The sequence below is a fragment of the Lepidochelys kempii genome, chromosome 6, assembly GCF_965140285.1.
Source record: "Lepidochelys kempii isolate rLepKem1 chromosome 6, rLepKem1.hap1, whole genome shotgun sequence".
Lineage (NCBI taxonomy): Eukaryota > Metazoa > Chordata > Testudines > Cheloniidae > Lepidochelys > Lepidochelys kempii.
In genome coordinates, this window is record NC_136385.1 from 90,111,357 (window position 1) to 90,127,763 (window position 16,407).

The following is a 16,407-nucleotide window of genomic DNA, read 5'->3' on the forward strand; positions in this document are numbered from 1 at the left end:
GAAACATGCCATGTTGCAAATTCATTTTGGTTGAGGAACATAAATTCAATCCAGCAGTGTTACAATTAAAGCAAAGATTCATGAGGGGAAAGTGGGAGGCAGGGCAATGTAAAGTAAGTATTTTAAACATATTTTAAAAGATATGAGGCTTGTTTAAAAAAAAAAAATCTCTGTTTTGTAGACCACTCTAGGCATCTCCCCTAATGACACTCCCTGTGGTTTAATTATTCATTCCACTTTTACTGTAATTATTTAATCTGTCACTTTCCATTAGCTAATTCAAGAGAGATCATTTTAAACTCGTGGTTTACATTTTCTGTTTTGATAGAAAAGTTTATAGGAATGTGCTAAGAGCACAAGCAATATTTAGAGACGTAACACACCAACATTTTTTTTTTTAAATAAAGCACACTACTGGGCCCATCCACAAATATAAATGTGTGGCAATGCAGTGTTCTACCATGGTTAGGGAAGTGCACGTTCTGGGACAATAAGGGTTCTATACGCTTGTTGGGGAACAGCATTACAGGTGGTACATTTAGTACCACCTTATACTTAAGGTTGCCCAAATCTTTCCATTACCAGACCTGGTTTTCAGTTGCTTGTAACTTTGCCAAACTTAAATTCAACCCGAACAGTTTCTCCTGTCAGGTGTTTGCTTCAGGTTGAATTTTTTGTTTCAGCTAAAATGGTTTGTTTCAGAAAACAAGGCTTGGGGAAAATATGTTGTTTTATGCATGTTAAAATATTCTTACAACTGTTTCATTCACCAGAAACTTTGGTGCCTCCAAGCTTAGCATCAAGAACTTGAAATTTGGAACAGGATGATCACCCCAGTACTAGGGATGTGTAGTTAGCTGTTCCTGTGAATATCTGTCCAAATTTGGCCAAGTTATGAGCCTCCACAAAATCTCAGTTCACATATGCTCAGTAAAGACTTGTTAGAGTACAGCAGCTAAATTCTCGGAGAGCTCTTCTGCACTGAGTCTTCTCCATCCCAACAGAGCACCTGCATGCTGACCCAGCACTGAAAGTCCCTGCAATTGCTACTGCTGGGTGGGCACCACTGTGGCACCACACACCAGAACTGAGAGCAAGGACACTCTCTTCTGTGTTCTCAATGCTCCCCTTGCTTGCACCTAGGCAATGAAAAGGACACAACCTGATTCTAATGCAGAATGGTAAGGAATAGGAGGAGAGGATACAAGAGAGGGTTGGGAGGATAGGAAAAGGAGCTCAGGGAGACAAAGGATAGCATTCAGAAGGAAGGATGACGGGCAGTAGCCAAAAAATTGATGAGGACAGAAGCAGGGGCAGGGAACCATGGGAATGAATGGGGGGTGGGGGGGAAGGCACAGTGGGCAACAGAGCAGAAGTTAGCCAGTGGGGATGGAATGGGCAGAGGTCCAGGAACAGCAGCAGGGGAGGGGCCAGGGAGCAGTTGAAGGGACACAGGCAAAAGGTCAGCAACCACTTGATCACATTCCCTATTGTGGTTAAAATGCCAGTGGACCAGTCTACTCTAGCACTGCCACCACTGATAGCAGTGAGGCTGCACAATGTTAGACTCAACAGCAGAAGGTCTCAACGTAGACAAGCCTAATACAGTTAGAACTGAATATATGCAAAAAGAAAAACAAACAAACAAAGTCCAGGATCAATCCACATGGATCCAAATGCAGGACTGGAGCCATAGTGTGGATAGGCCCATAGTTTCATATACTTTACTTATCACTTGAGTGGCTAAGCAACTGCTTACTTTCTAAGTTATAAAAATACTAAGGGTCAGAATCATCCCCATGAGCACAGCTGCACAGGAAAGAAGATTTGCCTTGATAGAGGGCAGGCAATGGTACACAGAAGGAGTGGGGGTTCTGAAACAGGGTGAAACTTTAAAATACGATCAATACCAACCATCTAAGCAGAGGTTGCCTCGGAAGATACTATAAGAATCCAATTCAGCAAGGTGCTTAAGTACATCTGCAGTTTTAAGAACACAAGTAGTCCCACAGATTTCAGTGGGACTACCCATGTGATTAAAGCTATGCACTTACTTAGGTACCTTGCTGAACTGGGGCTTAAATCAGCACATTTCATACCTATGCTTTAGTGGGTGCTTGAAAGCAGTGTGCAACTCTGAGTATGTCTCCTGGCAAACTTCCCATTGCCAGGGATCTGGCTCTCATTTAGAAAAGTTTTAATATTTCAGATATGGCATATACCACTAGTTTACAGTGTTGATGTAGGAGTTCAGATAATCCTTAAATGGACGTCAAGTTTTTTAGTTCTAAAATATCAGCGGTGAAAATTATACAGAAGGTAAATGTAGTATCTAGATTTTTGTTTCATTGTAAAGTGCTATTATTCCATTATTGGGAAACTTAATAAACAACTGCCAATGCAAATGGACAATTTGAAAATGGCCCACAGTAACCATTCCCAAAACTGACTGTGTACAGCACAATAAAATGGAGATAATAACATAAGAATGACCAGAATGGGTCAGACCAAAGGTCCATCCAGCCCAGTATCCTGTCTGCCGACAGTGGCCAATGCCAGATGCCCCAGAGGGAGTGAACCTAACAGGTAATGATCAAGTGATCTCTCTCCTGCCATTCATCTCCACCCTCTGACAAACAGAGGCTAGGGACACCATTCCTTACCCATCCTGGCTAATAGCCATTAATGGACTTAACCTCCATGAATTTATCTAGTTCTCTTTTAAACCCTGTTATAGTCCTAGCCTTCACAACCTCCCCAGGAAGGAGTTCCACTGGTTGACTGTGCGCTGTGTGAAGAAGAACTTCCTTTTATTTATTTTAAAACTGCTACCCATTCATTTCATTTGGTGGCCCCTAGTTCTTATATTACGGGAACAAGTAAATAACTTTTCCTTATTCACTTTCTCTACACCACTCATGATTTTATATACCTCTATCATATCCCCCTTCAGTCTCCTTTTTTCCAAGCTGAAAAGTCCTAGCCTCTTTAATCTCTCCTCATATGGAACCCAATCCAAACCCCTAATCATTTTAGTTGCCCCTATCTGAACCTTTTCTAATGCCAGTATATCTTTTTTGAGATGAGGAGACCACATCTGTATGCAGTATTCAAGATGTGGGTGTACTGTTGATTTATATAAGGGCAATAAGATATTCTCCGTATTATTCTCTATCCCTTTTTAATGATTCCTAACTTCCTGTTCGTTTTGACCGCCGCTGCGCACTGCGTGGACGTCTTCAGAGAACTATCCATGACGACTCCAAGATCTTTCTCCTGATTAGTTCTAGCTAAATTTGCCCCCATCATATTGCATGTATGGTTGGGGTTATTTTTTCCAATGTGCATTACTTTACATTTATCCACATTAAATTTCATTTGCCATTTTGTTGCCCAATGACTTAGTTTTGTGAGATCTTTTTGAAGTTCTTCAGAGTCTGCTTTGGTCTTAACTATCTTGAGCAGTTTAGTATCGTCTGCAAACTTTGCAACCTCACTGTTTACCCCTTTCTCCAGATATTTATGAATAAGTTGAATAGGATTGGTGTAGACTAATTGTCAATGTCTACAGACTGGATCCTTTTCCTTAAACTCTTCCACAGTTGCTACCCCCAAACACTGTTCTAGTTCAATGGTGGGAGCACTAGTACAGACTAGCTGCCAGTGTTTTAACAACCATATCATATAATCCTACTATGAGCAGGTCTACAGAACATGATGATAATTAAAATGCAGGGAGCTGCCAGGAACTCTGTCCACACTAGCACTCCCTTCATTGCTAATAGTAGAGGTACATCAGCAGTAGTCAGGGTGGGAAAATTTAAGAAAAGTAGCCTAGTGTAGACATGGCCATTTGGTAGAGAGGGAAAGTGTAGACTGGGGGGAGGGGAAGGGGAGAACACACAAAAACTGGGATGTACGTGGAGGAAAGAACAGAGAGAGGAGAAATATTTAGTCAGTTAAGGAGTGAGGGATAGGCTGGTACTTAAAAGAAACTAAAAATTAAAAGACTTCTCCCCTAATATTTCAGGATCCAGCACTGTAATGTTGGGAAATAGATAGGTGGGCATGGGTGAGAGTGAGAGAGAGAGAATGTTACCCCAATGAAAAATAAAATAATAGGCAATGTGCATGAAGAAACAACGATATCTGGCATAGCGGAATCAAATTTGAAGGGAACAGTTTCTTTTGTTAAAATGATTTACTGAACAGAGATAGGAAATGGCAACTCATTACGAGAGGAGCACTATTTCAGACACTATACATGAAGTTTTAAACAAAAAAAGGGGTAAATAGCGAGATGGCAAAGTTTGCAGATGATACAAAATTACTCAAGACAGTTAAGTCCAAAGGGACCTCACAAAACTGGAGACTGAACAACAAAACGGCAGATGGAATTCAATGCTGATAAATGCAAAATAATGCACAATGGAAAATGTAATCCCAACTATACATGTAAAATGATGGGGTCTAAAGTAGCTGTTTCCACTCAAGAAAGAGACTTTGGAGTCATTGTGGATAATTCTCTGAAAACATACATTCATTGTGTAGCAACAGTCAAAAAGATAACAAAATGTTAAGAACCATTAGGAAAGGAACAGATCATAATACACTATATAAATCCATGGGACACCCACACCTTGAATAGTGTGTGCAGTTCTGGTTGTGTGCAGTCCCATCTCAAAAAAGATACATTAGAACTGGAAAAGGTACAGAAAACGGCAACAAAAATTAGAGGTATGGAACAGCTTCCATCTGAGGAGAGATTTAAAAGACTGGGATTGTTCAGTTTGGAAAAGAGATGACTGGGGGGGGGGGTATGATAGAGGTCTGTAAAATCATGAATAAGGCTGCGAATCATTCACAGAGGTCACAGCTTCCGTGACTTTCCGCAACCTCCGTGAATTTTGCAGCACTGGTACAGCTGACCCCAGGACCACCCCAACAGCTGGGCAAGCCCAGGGGCCAGCCACACCGGCCACTACTCTGGCAGGCCCAGGCTGCTGGTCCCGGCGCTGCCCTGGAGCAGCAGTCTGGGACCCGTGGTGGTGGCGGCAGGGCCCTGGCCGCTCCCCACCCGGAGCAGCAGTGGGGCCCCGCGCTGCCCCCCCACACACACCCAGACCAGCGGCAGCAGCAGGGGGGCCCTGGCCGCCCCCGACCCAGAGCGGCAGTAGGGCCACAGGCCGCTCCCTCGCCCAGAAGTTACAGGGGGCCCCAGGCTGCCCCCGCCCTCTCCAACGGCAGGGAGACCCAGGCTGCTCCCCCCCCACCCCAACGACAGGAGGCCCTGGGCCACCCCCAGCTGCAGGGGTGCCCCAGGCTGCCACCTCAGCAAAAGCGTCACCTCGAGCTGCCCCCACCCCAGCAGAAGCGTCACCCCGTGCTGCCCCCACCCCAGCAGCAGTCTTCAGGAGCGCCCTCCTCCCAGCACGTAAGATTTAGTCACAGGTATTTTTAGTAAAAATCACAGACAGATCTCTGGGCCCTGACTTTTTGTTTATTGCCCATGACATGTCCATGACTTTTACTAAAATACCTGTGACTAAAATGTAGCCTTAATCATGAATAGGGTGGAGAAAGTGAATAGAGAAGTGGTATTTACCCTTTCATGTTACATAAGACCCAGAGGTCACCTGATGAAGTTAATAGGCAGTAGGTTCAAAACAAAAGGAAGTACTTCTTCAGACAATGCACAACCTGTGGCACTCAATGCTAGGGGATGTTGTGAAGGCCAAAACTATAACTGGGGTTCAGAAAAGAATTAGATAAGTTAATGGAGAATATGTTCATCAATGGCTATTAGCCAAGATGGTCAGGGACACAACCACATACTCTGGATGTCCCTGAGCCTCTTACTGCCAGATGCTTGGACTTGACAACAGGGGTGGATCACTCAGTAATTGCCCTGTTCTGTTCATTCCCTCTGAAACATTTGACATTGGCCATTGTCGGAAGGCAGGATACTGGGCTAGAAGGACCACTGGTCTGTGCAATATGGCCATTCGTGTGTTCTAATGTAAAAATAGCCCACCAACTCCAACTCTACTCAAGACACAAGTAAAAATCAGAAATTAAGAGAAAGTATTTCAAAGCTAACTCCCTTTTTCTGTATGGTATCTTTTAAAGTCTTATTTCCCCTTCATTTTTCCCCTACTTTGAAGTACAGTAGCTCCATATAGTCTTATTTTTATCCCCTTATTACTTGGTTATGTGCTCTACAGAGGGCAAGGTATGCAAACTCTGTATGGTGACTCATAAAAATGAAGAGCATGCATGCATACAGAGCCCCATAATGTGCAACGAGTTAAATGCAGTTGCATTTCTAAGATAACATATGCTTCTTGTTTAGATTTAGGAAACATTTTCATGCTAAATTTTCCCCCCCTTTCTTTCCATCCTTTTCTTCCAAGACCTGACTTGGTTTATGTATCACAGTTTAAGTTACCAAAATAGGATACAGCTTGTTAAGATATGGGTTTTGCAGTTATACATACAACTTTCTCACTAAAACAAAGACATTCTGCTAGACTTGGAGGGCTTAATTCGGTAAACCTTTGCTCACGTGAATTACCCTTGCCCATGTAAGTAATCTCATTGGGATTTGAGGACACTTAGCACTTTCTAGGATCTTGCCCTTAGTATGTACCAAATATGTTTGTTATACTTCACAAAGATATCCCATAATTGTACAGTTTTAAAATATATGCTGTTAAGTAATCATTCTGGAAACAGCTGTTAGTTTGCTGATTGATGCAAAACAAGCAATGATATGTTTTTTTCAACACAGATTCATTCTTTTAATATCCCCTCCTTTATTACAGCACTTACAAATACCTTTAAATATTTCTAAACCTCTTTAATTTATTTCAAAATAAAACCTACTCAGCTGATGTAGAACATCTGAACACCACCGATACCCTAGAGATAAACATCTTGTTTTTCTAAGGGTCCCAGTGGGGCAGCAGTCATATTTCAATACCATAAAAACAATATAATGTAGTACATACTCATTCTAAAATAAAATTAAACTGGTAAGCATGAAACTGTAGTAATCACGCTTTAATCAGCTTATTAGATCATTATTAACTTTATTTCTGATTTGGTTATTTTCTTTCTAATTTTTACACCAAAAGAAAAAAATCAGACAAATGTGTTCCAATTCCAAAATGTTTAAATTAGGGGAAACAGTTGGCACAGATCAGAATTAACTGTAAATTGTCAAAATGACAGAATTTTGACAGACAGTAATAAATGATCAGCAGCAGCTTCATTAATTCCTTACTTTTCTGTGACTTTCTTCTTGAACACAGCTGTACTCCAGACCTGCTTCCCAAGTCCCCTCCATTAAGGACTGATTTTAAGAATAGAGTAAATTATATGCCATCTCAGGAGGGGAAGACTTTTGCTGCATATGGGCTTACCTACAAGCAGTTTTTGTACTGCTGTGACTCTAGCTATTTAGGAGCTGCTATGGTCCCTCCAATCCCCTAGTGTGGGCACAGTAATACCAATAAAGGGTGCTTATATCTGATTTCTGAAAAATTACGGATATAAGCTATACCAGTGGTTCTCAATCTACGGCTCATAGGCTGCTTGCGGCCCATGTGATATCTTCAGGGCCATACAGGTAGTGCTGAATGTGGCCCACAATAGTAAATAGGTTGAGAACCACCGAGCTATACCAATATAGAAAAGGAGTACTTGTGGCACCTTAGAGACTAACCAATTTATTTGAGCATGAGCTTTCGTGAGCTACAGCTCACTTCATCCGATGCATACCATGGAAACTGCAGCAGACATTATATACACACAGAGATCATGAAACAATACCTCCTCCCACCGCACTGTCCTGCTGGTAATAGCTTATCTAAAGTGATCATCAAGTTGGGCCATTTCCAGCACAAATCCAGGTTTTCTCAACCTCCACCCCCCCCCCCCCACACACACACAAACTCACTCTCCTGCTGGTAATAGCCCATCTAAAGTGACAACTCTCTTCACAATGTGCATGATAATCAAGGTGGGCCATTTCCAGCACAAATCTAGGTTGATCACTTTAGATAAGCTATTACCAGCAGGACAGTGGGGTGGGAGGAGGTATTGTTTCATGATCTCTGTGTGTATATAATGTCTGCTGCAGTTTCCATGGTATGCATCCGATGAAATGAGCTGTAGCTCACGAGAAAGCTCATGCTCAAATAAATTGGTTAGTCTCTAAGGTGCCACAAGTACTCCTTTTCTTTTTGTGAATACAGACTAACACGGCTGTTACTCTTATACCAATATAAACACCTTTATACTAGTTAATATTATCACATCTACACTAGAGGTTTGTACCACTTTAACTATTCTTTGCTGTGTCAGACAGCTCTCCTCCTCAATATAACTGAGCATCTCCTCTTATACCGCTGATCCCACCCAGTCCTGCAGAGCAGGCCAGAGTATAACATATCAGCAAACTGGCAGACTGCTGTTCTTGAATGGCTAGTATCCCAAATTCCAGCCTCACAGCCACAGGAGGGGGCTCTGACACCGCTGAGCCTGAAGCACAGGCACTTGGGGGGAGGGGATCTTGCGATGGGCTCCCTACACGCATACCCCAGCCCATAGCATAGGGGTGACAGGACTTTAACTCCCTACACCTCCCAAACCTCAGGCACTGGGGGTGGACTCCCCACACCCCCCCCCAATCCACTAACAAGTTGGGGAGAGCTCCCTGCACCACTCCCCTCAACCCAGAGACAACTGTACCCACCCTCCAACCCACAGACAACTGGGGTGGGGGGCTCCCTGCACCACCACCCCACAGACACTCCTCAACCCACAGACAACTGGGGTGGGGGGCTCCCTGCACCACCACCCCACAGACACTCCTCAACCCACAGACAACTGGGGTGGGGGGCTCCCTGCACCACCACCCCACAGACACTCCTCAACCCACAGACAACTGGGGTGGGGGGCTCCCTGCACCACCACCCCACAGACACTCCTCAACCCACAGACAACTGGGGTGAGGGGCTCCCTGCACCACCACCCCACAGACACTCCTCAACCCACAGACAACTGGGGTGAGGGGCTCCCTGCACCACCACCCCACAGACACTCCTCAACCCACAGACAACTGGGGTGGGGGGCTCCCTACACCACCACCCCACAGACACTCCTCAACCCACAGACAACTGGGGTGGGGGGCTCCCTGCACCACCACCCCACAGACACTCCTCAACCCACAGACAACTGGGGTGGGGGACGTACAGACAACTGGGACTGGGGTCTCCCTGCACCACACACAAGCCGCGGGCACCGGGGTTCTCCCTGAAGACCCCCCGCCCCATCCACAGGCAGCAGGGGAGGGCTCCCTGCAACACAGCCCCAGGGCAGGGGCGCTGGGGGATTCTAGCGCCCTGCACCCCCAAACTGGGGTGCTGGGCTCCCACGTCACCTTGCTGCCCAACTCCCCCCTCCGCGCAGAGTTGTTATTCAGCTGCCGGGCCTCAGCCCCAGCCCCACTCACCTGCCAGCGTCCCAGCCCCAGCCTGACTCACTCACTCACTGAACCCAGCAGCCCCGCGCTGCCGACGCGACAACATGGCTGATGGGAGAGTCCGTGCCACGTCAAGGGGCAGAGAGCGCGGTCGGGGCCGGGGCTGCGCCCGCCCCGCCGTGGGGTCTCCGGGGGGAGGAGAGCAAGCACCCCCGCCCATGGCTCCCCCTGCCGATCCGCCTCCGCGCTGCAGGCAGAGCGGCCCGGGGCAGCTGGGGCAGAATTGACTCCCGTGGTGTGCGAATGTGTCTGGCTGAACCTCAGGGGAGCCCCGAGGCAGCAGCCGAACCACCCTGTCCTGCCGCGGGTGCTGCCGCCCAGCACAGGGCTTCTGACATCCTGCTCCGGGGTTTTGCCACAACCGGGCATGAGGGACTCCCTGCATCCACACCCCTAACCCCCACACAACTGGGCATGGGGGACTCCCTGCATCCACACCCCCAACCCAAAAACAACTGGGTGTGGGGGACTCCCTACACCAAAATCCCCAACCCACAGACAGGAGGGCATGGGGGAGTCCCTGCACCCACACCCCTGACCCACAGACAACTGGGCAAGGGGGACTCCCCTCACCCATACCTCACAGACAACTGGGTGAGGGGGACCCCTTGCACCACACTCCAACCTACGGACAACTAGGGTGCAGGGACTCTCTGCCATCATTCTGCTATATACAAAGGTTCTCTAGTGTTTCTCCCACGTACATGGCATCTGCCATCCTTCTGCTACACACCAAGGTTCTGATGTGGCACTGCCATTGATTTAAATGAGCTTTGGATCAGGACCTAAGTGAGTCACAAATCCTCTGAACCCCTGCTGTATTATTCACTACACAATGTCCATTCTGTCTAGGAAGGGCCCAAATGTGCTGTCATTTGCACTTGTGTAAATTTGGGTTTACTGAAGATTTACCCTGTAATTACAAATAGACTTTGGCCAGAAATTAAGGACAGATTCTCAGGACCCTTGTCCCATTCAGTACATACTGCTGACTCATTCAGGCCCCAGTCCATGAAAACACTTTAGCACAAGCCTAGCTGAGCATGTGAGTAGTCTCACATACCTAAATATATGCTTAAAGGCTTCGCTGGTTCAGGAAGGGCTTTGTTGCACACTGCATGAGGCAGAGTTTCTGTGAGAAAAATATATATATTTAAGAAATTAAATCTCTTAATTGTGCTGAATACACTATTAATGTTAGATTTTTTTTATTTTTTTTTTCAGGGAGGAGGAAGTTTGTCAATTGCTTGGTGTGTGTATGGGGGTGCGGGGGTGAGAAAACCTGAATTTGTGCTGGAAATGGCCCACCTTGATTATCATGCACATTGTAGGGAGAGTGGTCACTTTGGATGAGCTATTACCAGCAGGATAGTGAGTTTGTGTGTGTGGTTTTTGGGGAGGGGGGTGAGGGGGTGAGAGAACCTGGATTTGTGCAGGAAATGGCCCACCTTGATTATCATGCACATTGTGTAGAGAGTTGTCACTTTGGATGGGCTATCACCAGCAGGAGAGTGAATTTGTGTGGGGGGGGTGGAGGGTGAGAAAACCTGGATTTGTGCTGGAAATGGCCCAACTTGATGATCACTTTAGATAAGCTATTACCAGCAGGACAGTGGGGTGGGAGGAGGTATTGTTTCATATTCTCTGTGTGTATATAATGTCTGCTGCAGTTTCCACGGTATGCATCCGATGAAGTGAGCTGTAGCTCACAAAAGCTCATGCTCAAATAAATTGGTTAGTCTCTAAGGTGCCACAAGTACTCCTTTTCACCTTTTGTAGACTTTTATCGCTTGTAATAACTGGAAGCTCTTCATAATTAGTCATTTCTAATTATTTTCCCAACTTTATTTGTTGTATGTTTTGGGGGTTTTCTTATTGTTTTAGAATTTCTAATTCTAAATCTTTGTGTACAATGTTGGCATCACTCTCAAAATAGTTGAAAATTATTTTTTGATCAACAACCACCAGAGGGAGCTTTTACCTTTCTTTACTTTTTCAACTTAGCTAACTATGATGTTCTATTGTAATATTTCTACCACAGATTTGATTATATTTATATGGTTAGATGGTATTGTGAAACCATTACATCACCCTTTATTTATTTTTATATACATACACACATGGTGTGTGTGTACATATATGTATTTGTATACATTTTTGTTCTCAGTCCTGTTTTTTCTACTCTATGGTCCATTTCAAGTAAACTCTTTGTACAGAGAAGACAGCTAGAACATTCCCAGGTTCCACAAATTCACTTTTCATGTTGCCTATCTTTTAGGATTTGTACTTAATAGGTGTGTTGGGTGCTTTTTATTCTGTAAGGTAGTATGAATGTTTTCTCAGAATTGCTTTTTGTCACTGATTTCAAAATTACTCTCTTTATGATTTGTTTAGGCTGCTTGTCTGTTGTGTAAAAGCAATATTCCTTTTGTTATTTCTAAAAGTATAATAAATTATGTAAAGAAAGAATACAGAGTTTCCCCATTTAGATCAATAATTAATCCATGTTCCAAATATCAGTGCTTAGTTCCCAAAAATAATCTGCTTTATTTCTTCCAGGCACAATTATTTTTTCTTGTTACAGTTTACCAAAATAAATTTAAAACAGAATACCTAGTTGTTATTTTAAATTGGCAAGACTGTATTATTTTAGTTTTCGTAACTAAACTTTGCATAAGCTTGTATGTGCTATAGTTCAATAGATTATTTTATTTCATAAATCTAACTGTCACCCCTTAGTTATGAGAGAAACAAGATGGGTGAGGTCATATCTTTTATTGGACCAACTTCTTTTGGTGGAAGAGACAAGCAAACACTTCAAATCTCTTACTTATTTCAGAGTAATTATACCAGATAGCTTGTATATATATTTTAATGAAACTTCTGTGTTGTGCATTTGTTAATTTTACCCTATGAATTACTATAGTTTATTTGAAACATACAATGTTTAACGATTTAAAATATTTGTATATAGGAATGGAAGTGTATGTTAATAATCATATATAATAATAGGGTGACCAGATGTCCCATTTTAAAGGAACAGTCACTTTTTGGGGACTTTTTCTTATATAGGCGCCTATTATCCCTCACCCCCTGTCCCGTTTTTTCATAGTTGCTATCTGGTAACCCTATAGAATAATAATGAAATATTAGAGGGGACCAAAGGTACTGACTTTCTGATTTCCTGGGGGATGCTCAACCCCCAACTCCACCCCAGGCCCCGCTCCCACTCCACCCCTTCCCCCAAGGCCCCATCCCTGCCCCGCTTCTTCCCACCCCCACTCTACCCCCACTCTGCCTCTTCTGGCCCTTTCTGCCCCCTCCCCTGAACGCACCCCACTCTAGCTCTGCTTCTTTCTGCTCCCAGTCCTCCCCCTCCCGCCCCCAGCACCTCCTGCCCTCCACTGAACATCTGATCCTTGACAAGCAGGAGGTGCTGGGGAGGAGGAGCTGATTGGCTGGGCCCCGGAGCACCCATGGAGTCAGCGCCTATGGAGGGGACATCAGAAGTGGTCACCTAAGTATTTAAGGAGTAACCATTATATTCAAGGAGATACCTAATAAAGCAGGATATTATTACACTTTTCATTTCTTCATATGACTGTCCCTGATTATGTTCCCAAATGAATTTGTTTAAATGCAAATTTTCCAAAATACTTTCGCAAGTAACAATAACATTTAGCCCTCAATGTATCAGAGTTTTTGTTTAGGCTACAAGCTACTGTATCAGTTTTTGTTTTCTTCGAAAACAAAATTCTTACGGTAATTCAGTTTGCAAAGCAATGTTACCATGCCAGAACGATTTTAACCAACAACTCCGAGAAAGAGAATTAAAATGTCCTGGACAAAGCAGTAACTGTAGTCTTTTCTGAGGAATCTTATTGATTGTGGGGAGCTAAACACTTATCATCTCTCTTGCACTTTTTTCTCACAGAATCTGAAAATATATGTCACATGGTAATAACCAACTAGTATCAGTGAATCAATTATGAGTGACTATAACATTATTACATCCATTATTTGTATTTTAACTGTGGTTATGGTGAATTCTACACAATTACTATCTTCACTGCTATTCACCAGTCATCTTATGTTCTGAATGACCAGGCTGGCTTCATGACTTAAGGGGCTTGCAGACAAAAGCAGGGTCCCACACTGCCTGAACGGAGAGATTCTGGTTACACTACACACACTCTGATCACACTGTCAGTTGGAGAAAATATTGAACTGTGAGTTGAGGGTATCCAGACTCTCTATCCTCCAAAAAAAAGGCTGGAGCCCCAAATAGTCCCTTAGCAGGTGCTGTTAAAGCAGATGGAAAAACTCCCTCAATATTATGGTGCCCAAAGAAAGGATGTAAAGGGAAAAGAAATGAGGGTCAAGGACAGAGCCCCTGGAGTACCCCTGTAGACAGCAGCAGAGAGCTAACTGTGAAGAAAGAAAGAAAGAAAGAAAGAAAGAAAGAAAGAAAGAAAGAAAGAAAGAAAGAAAGAAAGAAAGAAAGAAAGAAAGAAAGAAAGAAAGAAAGAAAGAAAGAAAGAAAGAAAATCAGGAGCATACAATATAGTGAAAGCCCAGTGAGGATAAGAGGTATAAAATATTTTTGTTACCAATCATTGTAAGAATAAATATTTAATTTTATAAAGGCCCAGTCCCACATTTCTTGTGCCCCAAAGAGCCCTTCAGGAAGGTGCACAGATTTTGTGGTGGTGGGGACCTCAATGGGAAGCAAAAGTACCTGGATGGACACATAGATACATATATGGAATGGATAAACAGGTCAAAAAACAAGCAATCACCGTAATCAGAAAATCTCTTTTTTGTTATCCCCTGGTGTTACAATATATGGTAATTCTACTTTATTTTTCTTACCTTATTGCAATATGTTACAGATTAGTGTGTTAGATTTTGAATCATCAGTTCAGATCAACAGGTGGCAACTCACCTCTTCCTCAAGAAATTACTCCTTTGTAACTCCTAGGTAGTTGATAAGGAGAAAGAATATTCAGCTCTGACTGTTTTCTCTTCTTCATCCTCTGAATCATATTTAGCTCTGCCAGATATTGCAGGAATTCCATTGTTAAGTCTTGGTTCTTGATAGTCCTAGGAAAACCATCAGTTTTTCCTGTAACAGTCAATTTAAAAGTAAGTAATTAGTTCAAAGTATGTTATTCAGCTTCAAAAAGCAGCATTAGAAATGTTCAGGAAAAAAATCATCTAGATAATTAAAAAGTAATGTACATTTAAACTTGCTGCATCAAAATCCCTGATTCTCTCTTTTTATAATTCTTGTCTTCACGCCAGATAAAATCATAGATCCTAAAATCTGAATATTTTCAAGAAATCCATTTATATATTGACAAAGTTAAGGTTTTACCTTTAGCACTGTGTCAAACTCTCCTGAAATGCCAACGTAGTTTTGATTAAGCAGGTCTTATTTCAAGTGATGTTCACACTTGTCACTTGCACTAACAGGAAGTTACATCCTGGTTTCAGAGTAAAGCTGCCTGTTACACGTAAATGGTTATGAGACACACCTTAAAAGCAAATAAAAATGAATGGAGAGGGAAGTTGAAGGTCATTGCTTGTTCAGAACTGCTCAAATACAGAAGAAACAACCAAAAGTGCCTTTCAAATAGTTTTTTAAAAAAAATACAATAAATGCAGTGTGTTCAGTAAAATTTAAAAATCCTTTCACTGACCCTTCAGGAATAAGTACATAAAATATTTGTATCATTGCCTAGAGCAGGCACTGTATTTTATTATTAATTATATTATTATTATTATTATTAATAATATCTAGATCTTATAGTGCTTTTTATCCATAGATCTCAAATTGTTTTACAGAGAAGGGAAGTATCATTATTCTCATTTGACACAGAGAATTGAGAAAGTTTTATGTTCTCTATAATGTACATTGTTGTTTGTGTTTTAAATGTCCCTTTGCCTTCATTTAAGATGACTTGTGTGTGTGTATGTGTCATCTTTTGGCTGAAATGTGTACTCACTTGATGGAGGCGTCAGCCTGAAATAAAAGAGCTGGTCTTAAGATTTACCAAAGAAGGTTAGTTTATTTCTCTGAGACATGGGGCAAAAGACAAGCAATGGATCCCTGTATATAAAAGTCCAGTTCCGTCAACATCCTAATTACACTGATCTTTTCTTCTGTTTTTACAGAAAGCAAGGGGAGCTGCCAGATGAGACAAATTTTGAAATTAAGAAATAATTTACTAATGGCAAAACTTCCATTGACTTAAATGGAGAAAGATTGAATCTTAAGCACTGGCGCTGAAAGAAACACTTGCTAATGCTGAAATTTAGGTTAGAACGCTGGCTTTGGTCCTTTAAAATGGTTATTAAAGAGCTAAATAGATTCAATGGCATTTTGGAGATTTAATTGCTTTATAATTTGTGGATTAACATCAGAGAACTATTTGGGCACAAGTGTGCTTGGTATATACAGGATTGCTTGGTATTTCTGTGTGTTAAGCCAAAGGTTAGCCCTTCAAGAGGTTTTCTCATAGGGATCGTGTAGAAACTTCCTCCTCTCTATCTTCAATCCCAATCCATCATTCCACTGTGATACAACAGCCCCCAAAAGGCAATGATGAGACATAAATCTCTTGGCCAACTGTTACATTTCATTCTGCCATTAATTTGTGGCCATAGTGACAGCAAACCCATTCTGTAGATCTGTACACAAGTGCACTAAAGTGTGAAAAGGTGTCTGATTCAGGGCTGTTAAAATGAAGGGAAAGCTGTGGTACACCTGGTTCTAGGTTGAAGTGCAGTGGCAAAGGTGGCTTAGTGTGTTTCTGGGTCCAGAAATTATGTCAAGAGATGACCTGTGGTCAGTAAAG

At 42.8% G+C, this 16,407-nt stretch overlaps 1 protein-coding gene across 2 annotated transcripts in view; it reads right to left on the reverse strand.

Moving 5' to 3' along the window:
* Positions 1-9,703, reverse strand: part of SEC23A (SEC23 homolog A, COPII component) — a 49,712-nt gene extending 40,009 nt beyond the window's left edge. Inside the window, exons 1-2 of one of the 2 annotated variants that reach the window (XM_073349101.2) lie at positions 9,518-9,703; positions 7,286-7,354 (exon numbers count right to left, since the gene is read on the reverse strand). The gene's annotated coding sequence lies outside the window, so the exon portion shown is untranslated. The remainder of the gene's footprint in view (positions 1-7,285; positions 7,355-9,517) is intronic. The other variant, XM_073349100.2, reaches the window with a different exon arrangement.
* Positions 9,704-16,407: the final 6,704 nt, after the last annotated feature.